Source organism: Rhinatrema bivittatum, chromosome 4 (assembly GCF_901001135.1).
Source record: "Rhinatrema bivittatum chromosome 4, aRhiBiv1.1, whole genome shotgun sequence".
Taxonomy (NCBI): domain Eukaryota; kingdom Metazoa; phylum Chordata; class Amphibia; order Gymnophiona; family Rhinatrematidae; genus Rhinatrema; species Rhinatrema bivittatum.
Window position 1 is genome coordinate 203,705,176 of NC_042618.1, and position 21,655 is coordinate 203,726,830.

The following is a 21,655-nucleotide window of genomic DNA, read 5'->3' on the forward strand; positions in this document are numbered from 1 at the left end:
TGGACTTGGGGTTAGTAGTGGTTTGCAGCAGGGAATAAGATTGGAGAGGATTAGCATCAGGAAGAGAAAATGTAGGGAACCATAGGAAATAAAGAAAGGCCTACAACCTCCTCAGTACCTGGCTGACTGCTCAGGGAGCCGTGGGGTGGGAGCAGCTCAGGCCGGAGGTGGGTTGTGGCAACTTCCGGAGTTGACCATCAAGGCAGCTGGGAGCTGTGTGCAGATGGACTGCAACCTCCCCAGCATTATGTGGATATCCAGATCTGTTTCTGACACACATGTAGCAAACCAATCCCCACTACTTTATAAATAACATGATTGTTCTGTTCCAAGTCATTAACTTACTTTTGTCTATAATGAAATACCTTTGACATTTATTGGCCAATTCCCCTCACCTGCCCAAGTGCCCTTACATTCTAGGCTGGAGAAAATGCTCTCTCACTAATTTCCATGCTTTAATCTCCATTAACTATGGGGCAGCCTATTGCAGTCAGTCCTCTGATAATGGAATCATTTCTTTAACTCCCATTTCTTTCCAGTGTAACATATTTCATTGCTGTGTCAGACATGTTAAGGAAATCCCATTATAATGACAGCACTGCTAGTATTAACAGACATCACTTGTAACAAAGCCTTCACATCTATTCTGCAGTTTGGCTGGAAATGCAAAACAAGAAAATAATTCAGAATTGAATTACATAAGTGGAAGCATTTGCTGCAGACAGATTTAGAAGGGAACTGTTCTCTACCAATGCAATGAATATTTTAATAAAAAATAAAAGAATTCACTATAAATAAAGGCTCCATTTTACTTAAACAAAAACCATACTGGAAACTATTCTATAACAATAATGGAGGAAAGATACAGTTAGAAGATATTATTTTACTAAAAACAAACAAATCTGTTCCAGGGGTGGTGGAGTACCAAGCAGTCGCTCCTGACCCCAGCTGGAGATGGGCTGCTCCCTGCATACGCTATGATAAGAAAAAAAGAGAGAGCTCATTTTCCCCTCCAGTAAACAGCATGACATTGCTGTAGCCCTAGAGAGTATGATAATCTGTGTTACGTAAACCTCAGCTCCTCCTCTAACAAAAGGAGCTTCCCAAGGCAATGCAGGAGCCCAGACAACCCAGGGACAGAATCTGCACAACAGTCTATATAACTCAGCCTGCTGAAAACAGCGAGTCTGAACTATCAATCACTGCTTTCATCTTCACAGTTATAATATCCAAAAGCAGAACCTTCTTTCAATCACCTTCCACTTTTCCTCTTGCACTCTCACCACACCTCCTATCCCAAGCTGATCTCCCCATCCTACACCAGACCCAATCCCAGTTCTTTCCCATCCTGCGACCGAGACCCCCTCCCAAGCTCTCTCTCCCCACTCCTCCTTCACCAAACCTCCCCCCCACTCCTCCTCACCAGACCCCCTTCCCAAGCTCTCCCCCACTCCTCCTTCACCAGACCCCCTCCCAAGCTCTCTCCCCTACTCCTCCTTCACCAGACCCCCTCCAAAGTTCTCTCCCCTACTCCTCCTTCACCAGACCCCCTCCCAAGCTCTCCCCCACTCCTCCTTCACCAGACCCCCTCCAAAGTTCTCTCTCCCCCACTCCTCCTTCACCAGACCCCCCTCCCAAGTTCTCTCTCCCCCACTCCTCCTTCACCAGACCCCCTCCCAAGTTCTCTCCCCTACTCCTCCTTCACCAGACCCCCTCCAAAGTTCTCTCCCCCACTCCTCCTTCACCAGACCCCCTCCCAAGTTCTCTCTCCCCCACTCCTCCTTCACCAGACCCCCTCCCAAGTTCTCTCCCCCTACTCCTCCTTCACCAGACCCCCTCCCAAGTTCTCTCCCCTACTCCTCCTTCACCAGACCCCCTCCAAAGTTCTCTCTCCCCCACTCCTCCTTCACCAGACCCCCTCCCAAAGTTCTCTCTCCCCCACTCCTCCTTCACCAGACCCCCTCCCAAGCTCTCTCCCCCACTCCCCTTCACCAGACCCCCTCCCAAGCTCTCCCCCACTCCTCCTTCACCAAACCCCCTCCCAAGCTCCCACTCTCCCCCACTCCTCCTCACCAGACCCCCTCCCAAGCTCTCTCCCCCTCTCCACCCTCCTCCCACCCCCCTTCCCAAGCTCTCTCCCCCACTCCTCCTCCACCAGACCCCTCCCAAGCTTCCCCCCACTCCTCCTTCACCAGACCCCCTCCAAGTTCTCTCCCCACTCCTCCTTCACCAGACCCCCTCCCAAGCTCTCTCCCCCCCACTCCTCCTTCACCAGACCCCTCCCAAGCTCTCTCCCCCCCACTCCTCCTTCACCAGACCCCCCCCCAAGTTCTCTCTCCCCCACTCCTCCTTCACCAGACCCCCTCCCAAGTTCTCTCTCCCCCCCCCTCCTCCTTCACCAGACCCCCTCCCAAGCTCCCCCCCTCCTCCTTCACCAGAACCCCTCCCAAGCTCTCCCCCACTCCTCCTTCACCAGACCCCCTCCCAAGCTCTCCCCCACTCCTCCTTCACCAGACCCCCTCCCAAGTTCTCTCCCCCACTCCTCCTTCACCAGACCCCCTCCCAAGCTCTCTCCCCCACTCCTCCTTCACCAGACCCCCCTCCCAAGCTCTCTCCCCCACTCCTCCTTCACCAGACCCCTCCCAAGCTCTCTCCCCACTCTCCTTCACCAGACCCCCTCCCAAGCTCTCTCCCCCACTCCTCCTTCACCAGACCCCCCTCCCAAGCTCTCTCCCCCACTCCTCCTTCACCAGACCCCCCTCCCAAGCTCTCTCCCCCACTCCTCCTTCACCAGACCCCCTCCCAAGTTCTCTCCCCCACTCCTCCTTCACCAGACCCCCCTCCCAAGTTCTCTCCCCCACTCCTCCTTCACCAGACCCCCTCCCAAGCTCTCCCCCACTCCTCCTTCACCAGACCCCCTCCCCAAGCTCTCTCTCCCCACTCCTCCTTCACCAGACCCCCTCCCAAGCTCTCTCCCCCACTCCTCCTTCACCAGAAACCCTCCCAAGCTCTCCCCCACTCCTCCTTCACCAGACCCCCTCCCAAGCTCTTCCCCCCCACTCCTCCTTCACCAGACCCCCTCCCAAGCTCTCCCCCACTCCTCCTTCACCAGACCCCCTCCCAAGCTCTCTCTCCCTACTCCTCCTTCCACCAGACCCCCTCCAAGTTCTCTCCCCCCACTCCTCCTTCACCAGACCCCCCTCCCAAGCTCTCTCCCCTACTCGTCCTTCACCAGACCCCCCTCCAAGCTCTCTCCCCTACTCTCCTCCACCAGACCCCCCTCCCAAAGCTCTCTCCCCCTACTCCTCCTTCACCAGACCCCCTCCAAGTTCTCTCCCCCACTCCTCCTTCACCAGACCCCCTCCCAAGCTCCCCCCCCACTCCTCCTTCACCAGACCCCCTCCCAAGCTCTCTCCCCTACTCCTCCTTCACCAGACCCCCTCCAATGTTCTCTCCCCCCCACTCCTCCTTCACCAGACCCCCTCCCAAGCTCTCTCCCCTACTCCTCCTTCACCAGACCCCCCTCCCAAGCTCTCTCCCCTACTCCTCCTTCACCAGACCCCCTCCCAAGCTCTCTCCCCTACTCCTCCTTCACCAGACCCCCTCCCAAGCTCTCTCCCCTACTCCTCCTTCACCAGACCCCCTCCCAAGCTCTCTCCCTACTCCTCCTTCACCAGACCCCCTCCCAAGCTCTCTCCCCCACTCCTCCTTCACCAGACCCCCTCCAAAGTTCTCTCCCCCACTCCTCCTTCACCAGACCCCCTCCCAAGCTCCCCCCCACTCCTCCTTCACCAGACCCCCTCCCAAGCTCTCCCCCACTCCTCCTTCATCAGACCCCCTCCCAAGCTCTCCCCCACTCCTCCTTCACCAGACCCCCTCCCAAGCTCTCTCCCACTCCTCCTTCACCAGACCCCCTCCCAAGCTCTCCCCCACTCCTCCTTCACCAGACCCCCTCCCAAGCTCTCCCCCACTCCTCCTTCACCAGACCCCCTCCCAAGTTCTCTCCCCCACTCCTCCTTCACCAGACCCCCTCCCAAGCTCTCTCCCACTCTTCCTTCACCAGACCCCCTCCCAAGCTCTCCCCCACTCCTCCTTCACCAGACCCCCTCCCAAGTTCTCTCCCCCACTCCTCCTTCACCAGACCCCCCTCCCAAGCTCTCTCCCCCACTCCTCCTTCACCAGACCCCCCTCCCAAGCTCTCTCCCCCACTCCTCCTTCACCAGACCCCCCTCCCAAGCTCTCTCCCCCACTCCTCCTTCACCAGACCCCCCTCCCAAGCTCTCTCCCCCACTCCTCCTTCACCAGACCCCCTCCCACGTTCTCTCCCCCACTCCTCCTTCACCAGACCCCCCTCCCAAGCTCTTCCCCCCACTCCTCCTTCACCAGACCCCCCTCCCAAGCTCTCCCCCACTCCTCCTTCACCAGACCCCCCCCAAGCTCTCCCCCACTCCTCCTTCACCAGACCCCCCCCAAGCTCTCTCCCCCACTCCTCCTTCACCAGACTCCCTCCCAAGCTCTCCCCCACTCCTCTTTCACCAGACCCCCTCCCAAGCTCTCTCCCCCACTCCTCTTTCACCAGACCCCCTCCCAAGCTCTCTCCCCCACTCCTCCTTCACCAGACTCCCTCCCAAGCTCTCTCCCCCACTCCTTTCACCAGACCCCCTCCCAAGCTCTCTCCCCCACTCCTCCTTCACCAGACTCCCTCCCAAGCTTTCTCCCACTCTTCCTTCACCAGACCCCCCTCCCAAGCTCTCCCCCACTCCTCCTTCACCAGACCCCCCAAGCTCTCCCCCACTCCTCCACCAGACCCCCCCAAGCTCTCCCCCACTCCTCCACCAGACCCCCCCAAGCTCTCCCCCACTCCTCCACCCCATCCCATGCTCTCCTCCACCAGACCTCATCCCAAATCCTCCCCATGCCTCCTTCACCAGACCCCCCATCTCAAGCCCTTCCCCTCATCAGATCCCCCTCCCAAGCCCACTATGCTTCACCAGACACCCCTCCCTCCCAAGCTCTCCCCCACTCCTCCACCAAACCTATCATCCCAAGCTCTTGCCCCTCCATCAGACCATTCTAAGCTCTCTCCCCCTCCTTTCACTAGATCTTATCCCTTGCTCCTCATCCCCAAATCCAGACCCCATTCTAGCTCTCTTCCCCCTGCACCAGACCTGTCCTGGTTCTCTTTCCACCCTGCACCAGACTCATTCCAAGCTTTATCCCCTACACCCCCCAACCCCAAGCTCCCTCTTTCTTATGCAATAAAAGGTTGTTGAAAAATAGCTGGAGCACGCTCATTTTTGTGATTTATCAATATTAATAAAATCTTTTTTGATAAACAAAATAAGCTGTACTCTCTTTATACTGTGCAATAGTTCAAAAGAAACACAAGTAGTCACAATCACCCTCTAACAATAAAAAAATGTTACTAAGTAATTTCCACTTCTTTCAGCAGCATCCCTATAATTACCCTGAGTACCTTGGAACAGTCATGGTAGCAAGCATCACACTCATATCCCATTCTGTGCACCAATCATATCCCATTCTGTGGAATGACAGGTGACATTATGCTGAACATGGCTGCTCCCATGGGCTCAGGGAAGATTGTTAAAGCTGGTGTAAAGGCATTATTTTAGAAATTATTTTCAGAGTGGCTTTCCCTGCTTACTGTGATCAGTTTTGCCCATTTCTAGTTTTCTTTTAATGTAGACAACATACCATCATGTATTAACCTGTAACAAGACAGCTTTATCAAATCTTGATATCACAGTGCATTCTAGCTCCACTGAAGTTTTAATTGAAAAAGTAGAGTATGCACTAAAGCCTAAAGTTAACTTTTTAAAAATCTGAACAGCATAAGCCGGCAGAGTTGGTCTGACAGCATTTTATAAACATAACAACACATTCCAGGGCGTGTTTTTAAACATTTCAGTGCACCTCCCCAGTGATGCAGGCACTGAAACACAAATCATCCAAGGCATGTGCTGAAATCTTGTTAAAACCAAGTAGGGAGCAGAATGGCTTTGAGCATTTCCTGTTGTGCAAATAAACCTACAGTACCTGAATGTAATCCGCTTTGAAGTAGCTGAAAGGCGGAATATAAATCTAAACAAACAAAAATAAATCTCACCAACCATATACGGGCTGATACAGTAAACCACACGGGACAGCGCGCGAGCGCCCACTCTCCTGTGCGCACGATTCAGTAACTTAATTTATTTAAATTAGGGCCCGCGGTACAAAGAGGCACTAGGGACACTAGAGCGTCCCTAGCACCTCTTTTTTAACGGAAGCAGCGGCTGTCAGCGAGTTTGGCAGCCAACGCTCAATTTTGCTGGCATCTGTTCTCAAACCCACTGACAGCCACGGGTTCGGAAACCGGACACCGGCAAAACTGAGTGTCCGGTTTTCAACCCGCGAGCTGCGGGCCCATTTTAAATGTTTGGGTTTTTTTTTAACTTTTTTTTTTTTTTTTTTTACTTTTGGGGCCTCCGAATGAATATCGCCATGATATTGAGTCGGAGGGTGCACAGAAAAGCAGTTTTTACTGCTTTTCTGTACACTTCCCCGGCGCCGACAGAAATTAACGCCTATCTTTGGGTAGGCGCTAATTTCTTAAAGTAAAATGTGCGGCTTGGCTGCACATTTTACTTACTGTATCGCGCGGGAATGACTAATAGGGCCATCAACATGCATTTGCATGTTGCGGGCGCTAGTAGTCTCGGGGGGGTTGGACGCGCGTTTTCGACGCGCTATTACCGCTTACTGAATAAGGGGTAAAGCTAGCGCATCGAAAACTCGCGTCCAAATGCGGGTTAACAGTGCGCGTCACCAGAGCGCACTGTACTGTAACGGCCTGCAAGTTTGCATTTACTTTGGACCTATCACAATTGCTATCTGTCTCCAGCTCTACCAATATAAAAACTATATTGCTCAATTCAAATGGTCAACGTTTCACTACAGATCTTTCAGCATCCATCTTTAAAATAAACTCTATGAAAAAAAAAACTCTTTACTTATTCAATCCACATTTTTCAGATAGTTTCAGTTTTTATTGATTTGAAGATTTTAAGTCATTTGTGTTCTCATTTAAACATCCACTTTGAGATATTCCCATACTGTACCAAGCTAAGTCACAATATCTCCATGTATTATGTCCATGTAGTGGGTTATTGCTTTCATGCAAGGGAATTCTAAGTAGCAGGCACTGACATTTTTATTTTTCCAGCAATACTGATGAGAGACTACTGAGCTGTCACAGCTCAGCAAATTATTTGAACTTTGAAAATACTGGATTCTTTCTCCCAAAATGATGGGTAGAGAGAATGTACAAACTGTAAGCCTACAAATATCAAACTTGCAGCTATGGCAAAATATTAGATTGCTTACTGAAAAAAAACATGCAGAATTATTTTACATCTTAGGTTTTAAAATAATTCAGTTTTAATAGGTATGAATAATTGACCACTACCACCATCACCAAATTAAGGGTCTTACTCAGTCAAGTTTTTTTTCCCCCATAGGCAAAGAATAGGAAAAAAGTTAATTTTTTCAGTAAGGCACAAAAGAACCTTGAGGGTCAGAAACAGTCAAATGGATGCAACTTAGCAGCTCACTTTGTTTTCTGCTCCTATATAGGATATCTTTGCATGTAAGCCCTGTAATAAACAGTGCTCGTCTGTGGCCTCTTGATTCTACCCATTTCAGTAACTCCTCCATGAGTGAAAGATCAATCAGCATTTACCTTGTAACTAACTGTCAGCATCAGTGTTTATCATCATGCCACTGAAATTAAAATGAAATCTTGTTAATCTGAGTGTACGGTGTCTTTGGATTATGTATGGGGCTTTTGATTTTAGATGTTTATAAACTGCAAATTTGTGTGTTTATTTTCCAGCTAATTAGGGGTGTGGGTACCAAATATCAGTGTTTATCTGTGTTTTTGTAGTGTAGGTACTATTGTTGGGTACCTTTTCCAGTTGAATCAAATTTGACAGTTTAGAACACTCATTTCTAGCCATTGGGTTGGCTCCATTCTATCTGTTTTTTCTCCTTTCCTGTATCATACATAGGTAGGACTTCTGATTTTAGGTTTTAACTGTTAAACCCTAATTAAACACCCCCACATGAAAAAAAATATATATTTTTATTAAATATACACAGGTAAATCACCACTTCCACTAGTACTCTCTCAACCCACCCTGGATCCTCCATTTTGTTTGTTCTCTTTTCCATACTAATGACTCCTCCGTTGCATAAATGTATATTTGGGTCCTGGTTCAATCTTTTGCATTTTGGACTGGCTGGGGCTGCTGCTGAATTTATTTTAGCAAACTTGACTACCCACAAATTCTCATAAAAGTATCAAAGCAGGGTACAATGAAATTTCATTGTCCCCCAAAGGTGCATTCATATGCCAGGAGTGGAAGAATGTCAGGTCCTGCTGAAAGAGCAACACTGGATATTGCACTGAAGAAGGCTGAACCCTGCGGCCTCTGCCACAAGAGGCTGCTCCAGTATTTGGCTTATCTGCGAAATCTTTGCAAATCATATATTTTACAGGACCAACAAAAAAGGAGGTTGCAGTACATGAGCTTTTGAAACCACAATGGTCTTTTCTTGAAATGTCCAGTAAAATGTATTAAACCTAGAAAGATTCCAGTTTTCTCCAGGACCAATACAGTTGCTAGAACTCAGGCTATTTAGGGGACAGAATATGAAAATACTACAGAAAACACATTTAGATTCCCTGGCAAGACAAATAGGAAGATGCAAAGCGAAGCCCTGCAATAAGAAACAAAAAAGAATTAGATGAGAATTACAAAGGGAATGATTCACACCAGAATAAAAATCATTTTTAAAAAATGGTAAGAGATGTGTTACAACTAAGGGATATGTTAGTGAAAGTAAAAAACTCAGCAAACAAAATAAAAAAAATGAATAAAGATGAGGAGAACAAGGGCTAACTGCAAGCCTCAGAGTGAAGAGTACCTCACAAATAGACATTTTAAATCAGGAAGCTGCTAGGATGTACATGCCTATTTGTTCACCAAGCTTCCCGATTTCTTGATATCTGCTTAGTCTGATCATTAAAACATTATTTTGTATCCTCTGAATCCTTGCTCAATGAAAACAAATTGGTAAATTCAACTTTTCTTTTCCCTACTGCCATGAGAACATAAGAAGTGCCCTGCTGGGTCAGCATTCTGACTTTTAACAGTGGCCAGTCACTTGGAAGTACCCAGCAGATCCAAATAAGAAAGTCTGTTTCAGGTTACTCTTCCCAATAATTGAGAGAGAAACGAAAGTCTATCTGGCTAATAATAATTAGTCCAAACTTTTTTTTTTTTTTAAGTCAGTCAAACTACAAGACTTAACCACATCTTCTGGCTACAAGTTCCATAACTTAATTGTACACAGACTGAAAAAAAATACTTTCTTAAATTTGTTTTAGATCTGCTGTTAGTTTCAGGGAGTATTCCTTTAGCCCTAGTACTATATGATAGTGTAAATAACTGTTCCTTACTAACCTGTTTATACTACACAATTTTATAAACCGTTATCATCCCCTCTCCAAGCTGAAGAGCCCTTAGCTTTTCGTCATGAGTCGATCCATTCCTGTAATCATTTTTGCTGCCCTAATCTGTACTTATTCTAGTTCTGTTTTATCTTTTTGGAGGTGAGATGACCAGAATTGTATACAAACACTCAAGGTGAGACTGCAGCATGAATCGATAGAGAGGCATTATTAGATTCCCAGTTTTGTTTTCTATTCCTTTCCAAATAATTCCTAACCTTCTATTGGCTTTTTTGGCTGCCGCCACACAATGAGTTGAAGATTCCAATGTGTTGTCCACAATGACTCCAAGGTCCTTTTTTCTGAGTGGTAATTCTTGCTATGGAATCCAGCATTGTGTATACATACTTAGGCTTATTTTTCCCCTATTTGTATCTCTTTGTACTTGTTACTCCTGGGGGACTTCTGTGCACAAAAACTTAAAATTCTGCAAACTTTATATTGGTCAAAATAACACAATTTACATGACAGTATTTAAGTAATTACATTTTAAATTAATACAGAAAATATTACTTAAAGATGCAGAATTTTAAATATTTTGAGCAGAATTTCCCTAGAAATTCACTGTAAGAGTGTCCCTTCCACTCGCTGTCCCTACTCCCCTGGCCACTTTGCCCTCTCAGGCCCCAACTCCTCCACCTGCCAGTATCTCTCCCCTCCACCTCTAGGCTCAACCCCTTCCACTCTACTGACAGTCCCAGAATTTGACCCCGTTCTCAGTACTGCTCCTCACACAGGCTCCCTCTGTCCCTCCCTCTCTCACACATATGCTCCCTCTCTCTAGTACACACACATCCTAATACAGGCTCCCTCACTCTCGCACACACACACATCCCCTCATACAGGGCCCTCTCTCTTTTGCATACAACCCCACACAAGCTCCCTTTCTTTCTCACACATATATCCTCACACAGACTACCTATGGGGCCGATGCAATACAGTGCGCTTAGCCGAGCGCACTGTATAACCTGCAATCGGATGCGGGTTAAATAGGCGCTAATCCACCCCCTAATGCAATAGGGGGATTAGCGCCTATTTAACGCGCATCTGACACAGAGTGAATGCGATAGCGCTCAAAGGCAAATGCATGGAGCAGGCGATAATAGCTGAGCGCAAGTAAAGTAAAAAACAAAAAGAAAAAAATACCTTGGCAGACCGCCGATTATGAAGACCGACGCCAGTAAACTCAGCATCTGTTTTCATAACTGGCCGTCTGCCAGTAATGAAAATGGACGCCGCGTAGCAGTGCCCACTTTCCGCGCTTTTTTTTTGCATCGGCCTGTATGTCTCTCTCTCACACCCGTTCTCACAGGCTCTGTCTCACACATACATAATCCCTTCACACAGGCTAGCACCCTCACATACACACGATCTCTTTCTCATACATATGAGCTCCCAATCTTTCACACATACACACTCCTTCACAATCTCCTCCTGTAGGCTCCCTCTCTCTGATACCCACACTCAAACAAACCCCCCCCCCCCCCCGCTCTCTCACACCCCTCTCTCCTTCTCCTCTCACACACAAACACACATTCTCTCTCACCGGGGCCTTTATCTTTGCCGTGAGCGGAGCACACTCCGTTCGCGTCACACGGGCCTTCCATCTTCGCTGCGAATGGTGCGCCAGGACCTTCATCTTCACCGCAAGCAGAGCGCACTCCGCAGCACATGCAGGCCTTCGTATTCGCATGCTCCATTCACGGCATGCTGGGATCTCTTCTCTATTTTCTGTGCAGGGGGGGAATTCTGCGCAAATTCTCAGAATTCCCCCAGGACTAACTTGTCCATCATCAGATATGATCGGACAGAAGTCCAGAACTTATCTTGCAAAAGGAAAATGAAGCTTATACATCAGGTCAATTTCTCAGTGGAATGACAGTAAGACACAATCCTTCCTAGAAAGACTACAGTTCCCAGAATGCACTGTGAGTAGCAGTCACACACACCTATTTAAAGGCATTTATCCTAAAGTCCACATACCTCCCATGCTCATACATAAAAAAAATACAAAGAAAAAAAAACATTGTATCCCACAGAATAGCACTAAAATATCTAACTGCTGCCACAGTTCTCACTGTGGCAGAATAAAATCTTTTAGTTGTGCCACTTCAGGAGAGGAGCCAAGAGGAAAAGACAGATAGGGAAGGGGAGATCCCTTGTGACTCCCTCAGCTATTGATAGAGAAAGTAGGGAGAGGTTAATCCTGAAGGAGTAAAAGGGTAGGAGGCCTTACTTTGTCTTCATAGGCCTAGGGAAGAGGAAGGGTTAGGGAGCCGTAACCCTTGCAGGGAGGCTTCATGGTTGCACTCACTTGTCCAAGGCATGACCCCAACGCTAATGAAAACTAAGGGCAGGAGTCCCTAATTTCTCTTGTACAAGTCTGTTGGACCTGCCAAGTGCCCTGGAAATAAAAGCTTAACCTTGAACCTAACACCTAAATGAAAATGACAAGTAAGAGGTTGGGTAGGGAGGGAACCAAGCAGAGCATTTCATCTACTGCACAATGACTTACAAACTCATTGATCTGGTAGTGCTCTGCCCAGAAATGGGAATGCACCAATGCCCTGAAAAGAATAAATCAATGGGAAAATCAGAACTACAACTCCATGCATACAACATGCATACAAAACAGGACTGGATGAACCTGTTGGTCGACCTGGGGGTGAGCTGGCAACCATATTATTGCTGATTTTATAAATAACGGTGTACCGCAACTGAGTTGGTATTATCCTCTCCAATATTCCTACCTTATGTCACTGGTCAGTTATTTACAGTATAAAGGCACATACTGATGAGAGAAGACATAAGGGGAGGTTTTTTTTTTTTTAAATGTACCTACTTATTCTAAAAAAGTAACCATGAAGAAAAGGAAAATATGTATGGTTTTGTATTTAAACTGCTGACTGGATTACTAAAACTATACACAGACATTCAGTTGTGAACAATGAAAAATGTCAAAATAAATCCTGTATTTTGATAAGCCAGAGCAAAGGTTTGAATAAATGTTACATAAATGTATATTGCTTCACTGGACTGGTGAAGGCTGGGACTGCTGTGATGCCTCTACCCACATTCTTTGGGAGGGAATTCTGGCCATCCTAGAATGACACTCACTGGAGAAGTTTTAAAGAAAGTCGCAGATGCATTCCACACAATGAATGGGAGATGAGAGGAATAAATTTGGAACCTTGGCTGATGTGATGCTTCAGCTTTAAGGCCTACGACTTCCACATCACAAATCACAATGAGTTTGGCAGAAGCAAATAATGCATTCACTGGAAGTCCAGGACTCAAAAGAAACAAGATGAACAAACACTGTCTATATACACCCTTCATATGCATGGACATTGATCCCTGATTAGATGCTGCCATTGTAATGTATTGTACCCTGCCTTAGGTGAATTTCTTTAAAAAAAAAAAGCCAATAATAAATATTTGTGCAGTATATAAATGAAATGAAAATGAAATAAATCCAAATATTAAATAAGTTTGTATGCATACATTCCAATAAGTTTCACATGATATTCAAAAATACCATAAGAAAATACTCTCCTGAGTTAAGCTAATGTTTTAAATAGCAACAAAACAATCACTGAAAACAAGAAACTGTTACAAAGCATAAAGACAGCTCAGTGGTTGAATGTGCAAAACAGGAATCAATAACATCACTTTTTCTCTTTTCAAATACATTTAAGGAAATTATGAGTAAAAATCAGCAACTGCTAATTATTTACTTCACTGAGTTATTGATGAACTCTGAATAAAGTAGTATAGTTGCCATGCTAGTCATTTCAGTAAGTAGAAATAAAAGGTCAACAAATAAGTTGTAGGTTATTGACTTTTATTTCTATGAGATGAATTCTGAGAGATCAGAAACTAAGAACTCATGTGATCTTTTTTATATATAGTTAATACTGCTGCTACTTTCAATGTTCAGAGCACAGAGACACCCATTTATTCTGGTTCAGGCCAAAAACTGCCTCCACAAACCAAATCTCCAGTCAAGGATATCAGACTCTTTCCTATTCTGCTGCCAGATAGCCCCTCTCCCTTTCCAACTTGATCTGCATTCAAATATTCAGAACACAAATGCTGGCACAAGCAGACTGAAGATTTAACACACAATTGCATACCTCTATTTAAGATTAAAGTATCAAGACCATTACCAAGCAAAACTTTGGAACTATTTAAAAGACCATCTGCATTCTTCATGTTAGTGGTTTGTTTTATGCTTGGCCATGTTTACTGCAAAGCTCCTTTGCCTTCTTTACCAAAATGTGTTGACAGAGGAAACTAGCAACTTAATAGAAGGAGGATCGACCAAAGGATCTCTTATCTCCTTTCAGTTTTTAAGACCAAATTCAAGCAGAAAAGATCATGAAGAAAATAAGTTATTACATAGTAATAGGACTACATAATATTTAAATACAATGCACATGCAGCCTGACAAAGCTGCTTGGCTCCCAAGCCCAGCAGTAGAAGCAATCAATCTATCTCCCATTCTATACTAGGGAGGGAGGGAAAGTAAACCAACATCATTGCTCAACACAAGATGGATATGTCCAGCCAGCAGAGAAAGAGTTCAAGACTAGTGAATATTCTTTGCTTCTCTTCACATTTTATGAAGTGAAGATTCCAACCTTTGGCCTTCTAACTTGGGAACCAATGAACTCCCAGTAAATACCCTATGCAAGGTTTTAAGGCAGTTTACTATCAAGCTACCATTAAAAATTGCCTAAACAAATATGCAGCCAGGAAGATAATTTGTTTCTAGGTACCAAGAAAGTTGTCCTTTGAAAGGATTAGGCTGTAGCCCTCCTGAAATATAGATAGGAAAGCAAATATTAGATTGGGTGGGGGCCGGGTCACTACATATCTACAGGAAACACATAGATGAGCTCTGCTTTAGGTCTGTTGGGTGTTACTAATAACTCTAGGGCCACTGTCAGAGGCAAAATACTGGACTAAATGAAGCATTGTCCCACTGAGCCTGACATTTCTTAGGAAAGAAAGAGGGGAGGGGACCCACGCTCCTCTTTCCCCTCCCACAAGCCATAAAGAATAGCTCAAACCCTCCTGAAAATGCCTGGCGCAAATAAACTTTGTGGAATTAAATCATGAAAAATCTGTTGGCTCCGAGATACACAGAGCATTCTCTGAAGGTTTGAGAAACCAGGCAGGAGGATAATAAGGACTAGAATAGTTCGGGATGCCCATATGCTGGAAACTTTACACCCTCCCCCCTAGGGCCGTACCCAGGCTCCGCTACCCCGGGCCAGGCACACACACTCCCCGCCTCAGGCCCAGAAACGTGCCTCCCTCTCCTCAATTGTTCGCCGGGGTCGAGCTCTCACCTCTCCGGCTGCGCCCTGCCCTGGCTCCTCCTGCCGCTTTGCTCAGTCTCCCTACCCACTCCCCAGCCGTACTCGGCTCCGGCTCGGCCGCTCTATCCGCCTGCGCTCGGGGTCCGCTCCAGTAACCGTCCCGTCGCAGCCAGTGCGCCGTCCAACTTTCCCCGGTGGGCACACGATGCTACAGCAGCAAAGTTCCGGCTTGACTCTAGGATCCCAAATAGCCAAGCGCTCTAGTGCTGGGTTAAACATGCGAAGAACCCGGAGCGCTGATCGAAGCACAATACACCAAGTAACGAGGATGCTTTTTCTCTCATCTTAGTCCTCCAGCTCATTTCTTTTCCTTACCAGTACATTTATGTTTTGAATTTGTACACTTTTTGACTACAGTGTGCGCCTTTTATTATGATGAGAAAATTGGAAAATCTTGCCCATGTCCACTCATTTGTTTTTATTGCCATGAGGTAGGCAGCTCAGTTATTCCCAAAACGCAGACAGTTTTGATTTACCAGATTACAGAAACATGTATATCAAAGGATATACATGTTTCATCAAAGGAATGGAAAAAAATCAATGTGATATGGAATCTGTGACCGGTTGCCTATCGCAGGTATTGGTGAGCTGTTTGCCTGGGGCTCTGATAACATTCATGACAGTTTTACAAGTGTTGCCAAAGTAATACATAAAATGATTTAATATAAAAAGGAAAAAGAACTAGGAATAACAGTAAAAAAAAAAAAAAAAGGGTACAGACAATTCCCAGCTTTTGATCCTGATCCATATTGGCCCTGGTAAGATTATGTTTCTGGCCTGGTTGTAGGATACAACATATTTTGCTGCTATTTCTAGTTTTCTCCTAAGGTTATACAGTTTTTCCTGCTCGTTCTTTTGTGGGAGGTTTGATTTTTTTCTGTCAGCTTTGGGAAATATGCAACACAGCAGTGTCCTATTTACCAAGCTCAAGAAAGAAGCAAGTCTAAAAACTTTAAACTCTGTTCAGGAAGGAAAAAGAGGTGATGGTAATGGCCATGTGTGTAACTGCCAACCAGTTTCAGCTAAAACAAACTGTTAAGTGTCAGTGAACTAAATTTGTACCACATGGAATGAGTGCTTTTCTTTATGCTGTTGCTGTCAGATTTACTCTATAGTTGAATGACCATAGAATTCCTGAGTACAAAAATTATATGTTTGTGCTTGTGGAAGTACTGTACTTATTTATTTAGTATGAAAATTATAAAATATGATAACATGTTTAAAATGTCTTGTTAACTGTTATTTCTATGCTAATTTAAAAAAGGTTGGTTTTTGTATCTTTAGTAATCACAACTCAAATGAAGGTGTGTGAGTGGCATATTTTCTGTCACATAATGAACAGAACATAAACAGAAATAATTTGAATAACGCAGTGCTAGTCCTCTTGGATAGTAAAGAGTTGTAAAGTAAAAGTAGTTGTGAGGAAGGGGGAGGTGATATATTTGCAGAGAGGTGAGGTGAGCATCAGAAGTTAAAGACAACAATGAACATTAACAGACACAAAATAACACATCACAGAGAACAGTAAAGTAATATCCTGTGGTGGAACACTTCCAGGCCAAACCACTACAAAATCAAACATAAAAACATTGATGCAATCTGCCTGGGACATTAGTAATTGAATAAGGTGAAAATAATGAAATAAATAAGTAAATGACCTTATAATCAGGATATTTATTTATTTACGAATTTATAGGTCACCTCTAACAAACTCTAGGTGGCATACAATAAAACATACATATTACAATTCAAAATAATACATCACAGCAACAAATAAATCAGTAAACTGAGTATACCCTACATCTGCAAGACAATGTCACCAAACAGGTATCAATTCATACAAAGCCATTCTGAATAAATAAGTTTTAACCGTGCTCTTAAGAAATCATCCGTAACTCAAATGGCAAAGAATTCCACGGAATTGGAGCCACCACTGAAAACACTCACTCCCTTAGTATCTGTTAGGCACACCTGCCATACTGAGGAGAAATCTAGAAGACCTTTCTGCAAGGATCATAAACTCATGACAGATTATATAATCTGAGAATGGCATTAGCCCAAGGTGTCAAATCCAAAACCCGTAAGCTTATGTATTAGTATCACAATGTTGTACTCTATCCACCACTTTACTGGAAGCCAGTGAAGGTTGAATAGTACTGGTGTATTATGCTCTCATATGCTCCTGCAGAAATCAAAAGTTCTGTAACAATTGCAAGGCTCTCAGTGATGACACAGGAAGACCTAAGTAAATCGAATTGCAGTAATCAATCGTTAGGAAAATCAACACCTGGACTACTGAATGGAAATCACATAGTTCTAGTAGTGGCTTCAGGCAACATGACTTTATTACAGATTTAATCTGTTGTGAAAATGTCATGATAGCGTGGAGTCAATTAGTACTTCTAGACTTCTGAAAGATGATTTAACCTGCAACTTAGCACCTTCAACAACAAGCTCTGAAGGAATTCTCACACTGCTGTCATGATAAATTACTAAAATTTCAGTTTTGGATAAATTCAATGCTAGCTTGTTGTGAGTTAGCCATCATCTTATTGATGAAAGGCAAGGTGAAAACATTTCAAAGATTTCAGCCCAAGCAGAACACAGGGGAATGTAGAACTGCACATCATCCACATACAATCAGTATCCCTCACAGATACCCACCAGTAGTTTACACTGGTTTTTTTCATTCTGCTTTTTGCACTTTTATTTTCAGCGCTTCAAAGTGGATTACATTCAGGTACTATAGATATTTCCCTATCCCCAGAGGGCTTACAAGCTAACAGGCCGATACAGGCTGGTGGAGTGCACTGTTAACCTGCATTTGGACGCGCGTTTTCGACGCGCTAGCTTTACCCTTTATTCAGTAAGGGATAATAGCACGTCGAAGACGCGCGTCCAACCCCCACCCCCCCCCCAAACTAATAGCGCCCGCAACATGCAAATGCATGTTGATGGCCCTATTAGTTATTCCCGCGCGATACAGAAAGTAAAATGTGCAGCCAAGCCGCACATTTTACTTTCAGAAATTAGCGCCTACCCAAAGGTAGGCATTAATTTCTCCGGGCACCGGGAAAGTGCACAGAAAAGCATGGCGATATTAAGTCGGAGGCCCCAAAATTAAAAAAAAAATTTAAAATTAAAAAATTAAAAATTGGCCCATGACTGTCAGCAGGTTTGGGAACTGACGCCGGCAAAATTGAGCGTCGGCTGTCAAACTCGCTGACAGCCGTCGCTCCTGCCAAAAAAGAGGCGCTAGGGATGTGCTAGTGTCCCTAGCACCTCCTTTTACCGTGGGCTCTAATTTGCATAGGCCACCCTCCTGAATCGTGTGCCAGTAGAGCGGGCGCTCGCCCACTCTCCCATGCATTTTTCTGAATTGGCCTGATAGTTTGTACCTGAGGCAAAGGAGGATAAAGTGTCTTGCCCAAGGTCACAAGGAACGACAGCAGGACTTGAACATTGGTCTCCTGGTTCATAGCCTACTGCTCTAACCAGTAGACTACTCCTCCACTCCATGCCACTCACAGACGGCTGCGACCTCTCATGCTCACCTCTTTTTTCCTCTTCACTATCAATCATTGGGAGAATGGCGGCCTCCGCCAACCAACGCCAACCTCACCAGCGTCCCCAGGATTACGTGGGTGCTGCCGACCGCCATCTTACATCTGGCATCACCTAGGCGTGCATGCAGGGCCTCCGTATGTATACGTCATGGCGGGAACCTCAGGAGCGTCCCCTCCCGATGACGTCAGCCCGCTAGCGTACTTATACTGAATGGCCCATTGCTAAGACGAGTTAGCAAGGAGTTATCTCGTAAATCCGCTCTAACTTGGATCTTTTGTTCCAGGTTCTCTTTGTGGCATTTGGACCCTCTGAGTACCCACTCCACGGGGGCTCTTGTGCATCTTGGCTATCCGCTTCTCGGAGGGCCTTTCTGCCTTAGACTTTCCTGACCCGCTCCTTGGGTATCTCTGCTGGAATGTCCTTGTGTGAGTACCTTCTTCATCTCTTCTACATTGCTGACATCTCCACAGTGTACCCCATGCCTCGGGACACTACCGCTCTTCAGCATCTCGATTCTACTCATCCTGTACCTCAGGGTATTGCTCCATCTATGCATGATCTACGGTTTGGTTCCTGCATCACAGACCTCTGCCTCCCTGACACCTACAGTACAGTTTCCTCGGCATACCCCGTGCTGCGGGCCACTACCAGATCTGCACTCAGAGGTAATTCCATCAGCTTGCAGGAATTTCCTGGTGTATCCCATGCTGTGGTCTACTACCGGATCTTGTTATCTACAATACCATCTTGACTACCTTATCTGCTCAAGAACTGTGTTTATTGCATTACCCACTCCTCGGGTTATGCATTAACTTTTTCTCCCTAATAAAGTCTCTCTCATAGGTGTGTCCTACATCACTGAGACCATGCCCACCGAAAATGTGGGCGGAGACATCTCTCATCTCAGCCCAGGGTTCACAACTTCATCAAAACCATAACATACACAAAGGGGAGATATATATATTAAACAATTTAGCCAACAAGACTGAGCCTTGTGGGACTCCTGTATGCACAGGGTTTTACTTTGAGCTATTCTAGTCAATCCTCGCCATTGTAACCAATGATTTTCTTCTGGGGCAAGTGGGCAGAAGAAAGTCAATGCACTTGGCACCATCCCGTTGCCACCAATACATTTTTTTAGAAAGTCCCTGGTATCCCGCAGCAATTTGGACAGGCTTGGCCAAATCCGTGGCAAGGGCATAATTTTGCAGCCACAGAATCACAGGAGACTGGGCTTTCTGGTCATATTCATCCATTCTGTCTCACTCACTGGCGATGTGCTCTTGACCAGCCAGTTGTCCAGATAGGGATACACATGCATCCCCAGCTTGTGTAGGTGCACTGCCACCACAGCAAGGCATTTGATAAAGAAAAATGGGCTGATGATAGGCCAAAGAGCAGTATGAAATTCTAGAGGTAATTTTTTCTCACCATAAATCTGAGATATTTCCTGTGATGACAAATATTTCTATGAGTGTATACAAGCATCCTTGAGATCAAGAGAACCTAGCCATTCCCCTAGCCCATGGAAATCTTTGGAATCAGGAGATACTTGGAGTAGAAACCCACCCTCTTTCCCCTGGTAGAATTAGTTCAACTGCTCTGATCTCTAAGAGGGAGGAGAACTCCTTTTGAAGCAGGTGCTGATGCAGTGAGTGATCCCAATCAGGGTCCAGGGATCGATTTGCACCCCCTTCTTATGATGCTGAGGACCCACACATCCAAAATCACACTGAGCCAATGGTTTAGGTAAAGCTTCAGCCAACCTCCAACAGGAAAGTCCTCCAGCAGGGTACAGGGATGTAGGCTATGTTCTCCGTGATCCAGTCAAAACTCCATCCCAGGCATTGATAAAGGAGTGCTGGCTGCGGCATAGGGATCCGCTGCTGTCTTGGATGGGCACGCAAGGCCTGTTGCATCAGGGACCAAGTGGATGGAGGGTACTGCTTTCTTGCATGGAAAAAGTGTCATTTAATTTGTTTGGTTCTTTATTAAAGGAAAAAGGGATCTTAGTGATTGGGGGTGGGGAAGGCAGAGAAGGGATCTTGGAATGGGAAGAAAGGAGCATGCAGAGAAGGGAAATAAAGGAGTATTATGCAGGAGGGGTAAAGAGATAAGGGATGGAGGAAGACAGAGGGAGAGGATGGGGAATTAAGTAAGGATAAGGAGAGGAGGGAGGGGAGGGAAGAGGAATCAGGAATAGGGATGAGAGGGAGGATCGGGGATGGGGAGGTGGGGAGAAAGGAAGGTGTGGAGATAAGGATGTAAGAGGAGGGAAGATTGAGATGAAGAAGAGAGGGAGAAAGAGGGATGGGGTGAAAAGGGAAGAAAGCCAAACCCTCCCGCCAACCACATCCCATCCCATCTTTCTCTTATCCCTCCTTTCAAAGCTCCTTTGATCCACTAACTCTCCCTCTTTCACTTTCTCTCCACCCCACTCAATTCCCTCGCTAACCCTGGTTTCCCCCCAACAAACCTCTCATTCTGGTTCGCTCTCCCCTCACATTCCCCTCATTCACCTTGATTCAACTCTTCCCCTCATTACCACCTCACAAACCTCTCACTCACCCTGGTTCCCCCTCTTCCCACAAAACCCCCTACTCATCCTGGTTTCCCTCTCTCGCAAACCCTTCAATTATCCTGGTTCACCACACACACACACACACACACAAATCCCTCAATCACCCAGGTTCACTTCTCCCACAAAACTCTCATTCACTCCAGTTCACTCCCTCCCTAATCCCATGAACCCCTCACTTACTCCAATTCATTCACAATTCACTCCTTCCTCCCTCTGCAATCCCCATTCGGTTCATTTACTCCCCTCTCTACAACTCCCAGTTCACTCTCTCCCTGTGCCCGCCCCCCTTTCCCCAGATCCCCTCACTCACTGGCTCTTATTGTGACCAAGCAGGAGGAGGAGGACAGCAGCCTTACAGTACCTCTGGTGCATCCTCCCTCCTTTGGGAGCTGACATTTCCAGTCAGTGTTCAGCCAGCAGCGAGCAGAAAGCTGCAGGGAGCTACAAAGAGCTGGAGCAAGACGGAAGCTGCAGAGCAGTTGGGCAGGAATCTTTTGTCAGAACTAGATAGTACCTATGTGACTGTCTTCAGGGAAAAGGAGAGAA

At 46.0% G+C, this 21,655-nt stretch overlaps 1 protein-coding gene across 1 annotated transcript in view; it reads right to left on the reverse strand.

Annotated features, from left to right (window-relative positions):
* The window catches only part of RAD54L2 (RAD54 like 2), a gene marked incomplete in the record, with an annotated part of 296,852 nt that extends 281,724 nt beyond the window's left edge, over positions 1-15,128 (reverse strand). Inside the window, 1 exon segment of the mRNA XM_029599564.1 lies at positions 14,932-15,128.
* Between the last annotated feature and the right edge of the window lie 6,527 nt (positions 15,129-21,655).